The sequence below is a fragment of the Thalassophryne amazonica genome, chromosome 6 (genome assembly GCF_902500255.1).
Source record: "Thalassophryne amazonica chromosome 6, fThaAma1.1, whole genome shotgun sequence".
Classification (NCBI taxonomy): Eukaryota; Metazoa; Chordata; class Actinopteri; order Batrachoidiformes; family Batrachoididae; genus Thalassophryne; species Thalassophryne amazonica.
This window is the reverse complement of record NC_047108.1, coordinates 95,096,890-95,103,726: the sequence shown is the minus strand read 5'-3', so window position 1 is coordinate 95,103,726 and position 6,837 is coordinate 95,096,890.

Below are 6,837 nucleotides of genomic sequence, written 5' to 3'. Positions count from 1 at the left end.
GAAGCACCGTTTCAACTCCTTGAACGTGGCATCGCAACAATCTGACCAGGTGAAGGGGACTTTTGGTGAGGTCAGGGCTGTCAGGGGGCTAACTACCTGACTGTAGCCCTTAATGAACCTCCTGTAGAAATTTGCAAAGCCGAGGAACTGTTGCAGCTTCCTACGGCTAGTGGGTTGGGGCCAGTCTCTCACCGCCGCAACCTTGGCCGGATCAGGAGCGACGGAGTTGGGGGAGATGATAAACCCCAGGAAGGACAAAGATGTGCGGTGAAACTCACACTTCTCGCCCTTCACAAACAGCCGGTTCTCCAACAACCGCTGCAGGACCTGACGTACATGCCGGACATGAGTCTCAGGATCCGGAGAAAAGATGAGTATATCGTCTAGATATACGAAGACGAATCGGTGCAGGAAATCCCGCAAGACATCATTAACTAATGCTTGGAACGTCACGGGGGTGTTTGTGAGGCCGAACGGCATGACCAGGTACTCAAAGTGACCTAAGGGGGTGTTAAATGCCGTCTTCCACTCGTCTCCCTTCCGGATCCGAACCAGGTGATACGCATTTCTAAGATCTAGCTTAGTGAATATTTGGGCTCCATGCAGGGGCGTGAACACTGAATCCAACGGGCAACAGGTATCGATTACGAACCGTGATTTCGTTCAGCCCCCTATAATCAATGCATGGACGAAGTCCGCCGTCTTTTTTACCCACAAAAAAGAAACCTGCACCCATCGGGGAGGTAGAATTCCGGATCAACCCGGCGGCTAAAGAGTCCCGGATGTAGGTCTCCATTGATTCGCGCTCAGGTCATGAGAGGTTGTACAGCCTGCTGGACGGGAACTCAACGCCTGGAACCAAATCAATGGCACAATCGTACGGACGGTGGGGGGGAAGGGTGAGCGCCAGATCCTTACTGAACACATCCACAAGGTCATGGTACTCCACCGGCACCGTCCCTAGATTGGGCGGGACTCTGACCTCCTCCTTAGCCTGGGAACCGGGAGGAACCGAGGAACCTAAACATGCCCGATGGCAGGTCTCGCTCCACTGAACCACTACCCCGGACGGCCAATCGATCCGGGGATTGTGTTTTAACATCCAGGGGAACCCTAGAATCACACGGGAGGTGGCAGGAGTCACAAAAAATTTGATCTCCTCCCGGTGATTTCCTGACACCACCAGAGTTACTGGTGGTGTCTTATGTGTGATTAGAGGGAGTAGGGAGCCATCTAGTGCCCGCACCTGCACAGGCGAGGTAAGCGCCACCAGAGGGAGCCCTATCTCCCTGGCCCATCTGCTGTCTAACAGATTCCCTTCAGAGCCCGTGTCCGCCAGTGCTGGGGCCTTCAGGGTTAAATCCTCATAAAGGATTGTCACTGGGAGTCGTGTGGCAATATGGGTATGTCCCACGTAAATGTTTTGGCCCACCCCTAACCCAGTGTCTAGGGGCGGGGCGTTGGTGTTTAACCGCTCGGGGCAGTCCCTCACTTGATGCTCTATTGAGCCACAAACAAAGCATGCTCCGCGGGCCAGCCTCCTCTGTCTATCTGGTGCCCTAAATGTGGCCCTGCTCGTGTCCATAGCTTCATCAGCAGGGGGAGCTGTCACCACACGGAGCGTAGAGGCCGTGGAGCGTGGGGAGGGCGGAACTCGGTCGGAACCGGAAGGGAGAGGGACGGCGCGTGCCCGGCCACGCCCTTCGTCTCGTTCCCGACGGCGTTCTTCTAACCGATTGTCTAATCGTATAACTAGATCAATAAGCCCGTCTAAATCCCGCGGTTCGTCCTTGGCCACCAGGTGCTCCTTCAGGACCAACGATAGTCCGTTTACGAAGGCGGCGCGGAGGGCAGTGCTATTCCAGCCGGACCTCGCAGCCGCGATGCGGAAGTCGACTGCATAAGCAGCTGCGCTCCGGCGCCCCTGTCTCATTGACAGCAGCACGGCTGAAGCGGTCTCTCCTCTATTTGGGTGATCGAACACTGTTCTGAACTCCCTCACAAACCCATCATATGTCAGAAGGAGCCGTGAATTTTGCTCCCAGAGCGCTGTAGCCCAAGCGCGTGCCTTACCGCGAAGCAGATTAATCACATAAGCTATCTTACTAATATCAGTCGCGTACATGACGGGACGTTGTGCGAAGACGAGCGAACACTGCATAAGAAAGTCCGCGCACGTCTCCACACAACCCCCGTACGGTTCTGGACGGCTTATGTATGCTTCAGGGGAAGGTGGGAGGGGTCGTTGAACGACCTGTGGAACGTCACTATTGCGCACAGGATCGACAGGAGGGGGAGCCGCAGCAGCGCCCTGAGGGCGCGCTTCCACCTGCGCGGCGAGAGCCTCCACCCTGCGGTTAAGGAGGACGTTCTGCTCGGTCATCAGATCCAGCCGAGCCGTAAAAGCGGTGAGGATTCGCTGCAACTCACCGATCATTCCTCCTGCAGACGCCTGTGCGCCCTGCTCTTCCATTGGCCGTTCAACGGCCGGTTGACGCCCCTCGGGGTCCATGACGTTGGCCGAGATATCCTGTTGGGAAAGTGTAGGTACACGGACACACAACAGGGGGCGCAAATGAACGGACAATGGAGGAAGTCAAATAACAACACTTTACTGTTGTGAATGGGCACAACAAACACAACAGATTACAACAATAGACAAAAAGCCAAAACACAAAAGGTGTCGTGTGGGCAGGCTCGAAGATAGAAGACGTCTGTCCAAATTAGAACCGGAACCACACGATTTCCTCCGCCACCAGACCCCGGGAATACTGGAGCCGCCAAGTCCCGAACTCCCAGGAGGCCACTGCCTCCGCATGTCGGACCTGGTACTGCTGGCGAGGAACAAAAAAACAATTAAATGTGGGCGCGTTTGCACCCAGCAATCCACACGGCAGGAAAACTACCTCCACCTCTCGTTGGAAAAAACACAATCAGCTGAGAACGTTACCTTCCAGGTAGAGCGATATCTCGGCAAAGAGGTGGAGACGTTGTCCTGCTGATGTACCCCTGCTGATCAGGTGATTGGTAACAGCTGTTGCAGGTGATGCGTGACAGCTGTCACCCTGGCTGCTCCTGTGAGGCGGCGCCCTCTGGTGCCTGGAGCCCGCACTCCAGACAGGGCGCCCTCTGGTGGTGGGCCAGCAGTACCTCCTCTTCTGGCGGCCCACACAACAGTTTCTTCCTGTTAAAAGGGAGTTTTTCCTTCCCACTGTCGCCAAGTGCTTGCTCACAGGGGGTCGTTTTGACCGTTGGGGTTTTTACGTAATTATTGTATGGCCTTGCCTTACAATATAAAGCGCCTTGGGGCAACTGTTTGTTGTGATTTGGCGCTATATAAATAAAATTGATTGATTGATTGATAATGGCATAATTTATTTCTAGGTTCTGTTTTCTGATAGGGTGGGGTGGGGTATTGTTTGGTGGGGTTTATTGTACTGTTGCATTGTAAAATCACTTTTTTTCTCCATGCATTTTCTTTGTATGAAAAGTGCAACAGAAATAAAGTTTGATTTGTGGACAGAAGGACAAAAATAACTGGTGGCTTTTATGCATGTAACAGATTTTTTAAATGGGTTTTATGTGTAAATATCGATGATCTGTTTGTGTTTTGGAGTTCTGAGTCACCGGAGATCAAATGGCAGTTTAATTCCATTATAATTACATTTGAAAGGTGACAAGGAATCAAGTTGTTCAATGAGTCTCTTCCTCCTGCAGACTCAAACCAGCTTTACGTCAGCCCTGTGACAGACAGCCAGCAGTACGGATGGTGGCTGTCTGAGGAAAAACTCCCTGAACCGTGGACCCGAGTCCAACGATTTCCCAAAAAGTACAGTGAGATGACAATGTGTGTAACAGTTATACATAATATTTATGTAACCCTTTTCCCTATATGATGTTGTATTCCATCGGTGTCATCTACATTTCTTTTGCAGGTTTGTGAAACAGATGGCAAAGAAAAAACAGGAATTCAACTTCTTCTGATAGCCCTGTGAAGATGTTTTTTCCTGTTTGGCTGTGAGAAAATCCACAGCAAGAAAAAGCTGGAGGGTTTGGGTGAACTTCAGACTGAGAGCTTGATTCTTCTTGGTCAAGGCCTGCCCTCTTGTGGTGTATTATTTTCATCATTAAAGATTAATATTTCCTCAACAGTTTAGGTTTCTGTGTGGTTTATAATCTGACTGTATTTATTCATTTTTTTTGTACCCTCTTATTCCAATTAAGGGTCACTGGATGAGAGGCGGGGTACACCCTGGACAGGGTGCAGGGCCGCGAATAGACAAACACGTTCACTTACGGTCAATTTAGAGTTTCCTGTTCACGTAACCCACGTCTTTGGAGGAAGAAGGAGCACCTGGAGAGTTACAACAAATACAAGGAGAACTTGTGAACTCCATACGGAAAGGACCACTCACTCACTCGCTCATCTTTAACCACTTAGTCCAATTAAGGGTCGTGGGGGACCCTATCCCAGCAGTCAGCAGTGATTATAGGATGCGAGTTTGTCGTAGGGCCACATATAGACAGACAACACATTCAAACCCGCACGCACACCTATGGACAATTTTAAAGTTCCCAATCCACCTAACCTGCGTGTCTTTGGATGCGGGAGGAAGCCGGAGCACCCGGAGAGAACCCACGCTAACACAGGGAGAACACACAAACTCCACACAGAAAGGCCACTGGTGGGAATCAAACTCCTGACCTTCTCGCTGTGAGGTAACAGTGCTAACCACTAATCCACCGTGCATCCCCAGAAAGGACCTGGTGGGAAGCAATCCCAGGACCTTCATGCTGTGTGAGGCCACCGTGCTGCCCTCACAATATATGAAAAATATATTTACATTTAAAAGTTTAGAGGCTGAAGAACAAAGAAATAACAAAGCTGTTGTTGCGTAAGTAAACTTCATTATTAGTCCTTCCTTATGTGTGCAGTATTGTTGCCATATGTTCTTTTGCTTGCAAAAAAAAAAGCACTAGGATTTAAAAACAGACCAGCTGTCAGAGTGCCAACAGTCCAGTTTGCATCTCTTTTGACATTCAATTTTTGTCTTTTTCATGGCTTTGATCTCTAATATTCTTATAGTATCCTTCTGACTGATGACTTGTGAATCTGATCACTCATAGCTCGTCTGATAGTTGACTGTAATCTTTGATCCTGATCACTGGCCTTTATTTCGGATGGCCGAGATTTGATCCTGATTGTTAATTTTTTTATTTCACCAGTTATGTTTATCTGTCAGTTCTGTTGATCAGGATCAAAGGAAGACTGACAGATAAACATATTCAAATAATATGTATATGTTTATATTATAAACATGGATCATGCTTATGATCAAACATCATAAGCATGATCCACCCCTAGTTCTGGATCCTCACTAAAATGCAATTACTTGACCCATCCTCTCCACTAAATTTCCATTCATCATTTTGAGATGTGGCTGACCAACAAGCTAACAGACAGCAATGGAGGTATGACTTCCTTGGTGAAGGACTTTTGTGTGTACATCTATGTGTACTTGATGCTACTGGGATACAATAAGTGTTTCAATGTCCAGCAGCTGCTATGAAGCATCAGAAAGAATAAGTGTTGCACATGGGTGTTCAGTTTCCAGAAAACCTGGACAGTTCAGTAAAACTGTCATTGAAAGAGAACAATTTCTGCAATATTGTTGCAGACAAACAGTCTCAGAGAAAACAAACGATATCTACAGACATTTCTGTGAAGAATCTGAAGGAGTCAAGGAATCTGTTCACATAATGAGGCAAACATCTAAGCACTGAGATGGGGGAGTGGGGCGACAAAGGTGGTGAAAATTATGTGGGAGGAGACAACTATCCACACAAAAATGTGTGTGTAAACAATACTTGCCATTTGTAAATTTTCTTTCAATATTACACCAGATTAAAGTTACACAAGCATTATTATTATTATTGTGATTATACCCACATCAAATCCAGTTTGTGATTTCCATTTAAATGGTTTGATTTCCTGTTAAATATGTAAGAATAAAGTAATCTGGATGTTTTTGGCAATCGGATGTAGCAAGCTCTGGCCATCCCCAATAAAGTTACTCCTTAACTTATTTTATTTATGCAGCATTACAGCACAACTTAAGACACCCCAAGGTGATTCACAGGAGTAAGGTGTAAACCTTACCCATTTACCCATCCTCTGACCCCCCCACATTGAGGCCTTCTCTATTATCCTCCAAATTTTACTTGTACCTATTTAATGTGGTGTAGTTTTACATTTTATCTACACACTGAACTTCCAAATACATCAAAATTAAATCAAACACAGGCAAAAGGGATTAAGGAAAGGCTCTCGTAGGTGTTTTTTGATTACAGGAAGAAGGCTCAAGCAGAACAGACTCAGTGTTGTGACCATCTGCTTTGGCCATAGTAACAATAAAATAAAAAAAAAAATACAAATAAGCAATGTACAACAAAGACATATAAAGTATGCAGCACAGTCTGTTTTTTTGTTTTCCCTCATCACAAAAAGTGCCCCATGAGTTTTTCCATTTTGCTATTTATAATCCTCACCCTTCTCTTAACTCTAACCATAGCCATGTGCCCCCTCCCCTAAACCTAACCATAACCCCCATCACCCCACAGTTCGTGCTTCCATCACAAAAAGCACCCCATTTTCATGCCTCGTCACAAAACCATAGATTAATGTACTTTTCGTAATACCACCACAAACTGCCGTGAGACTGGGTTGCAAATATGCAAAGACATAAATGTTTAAAGTAATGATAGCCAGCTGCTACTGTGAGCAACATACATTTTAAGCAATTAAATCATTAGTAATTAACAAGTTTGACACAAAGT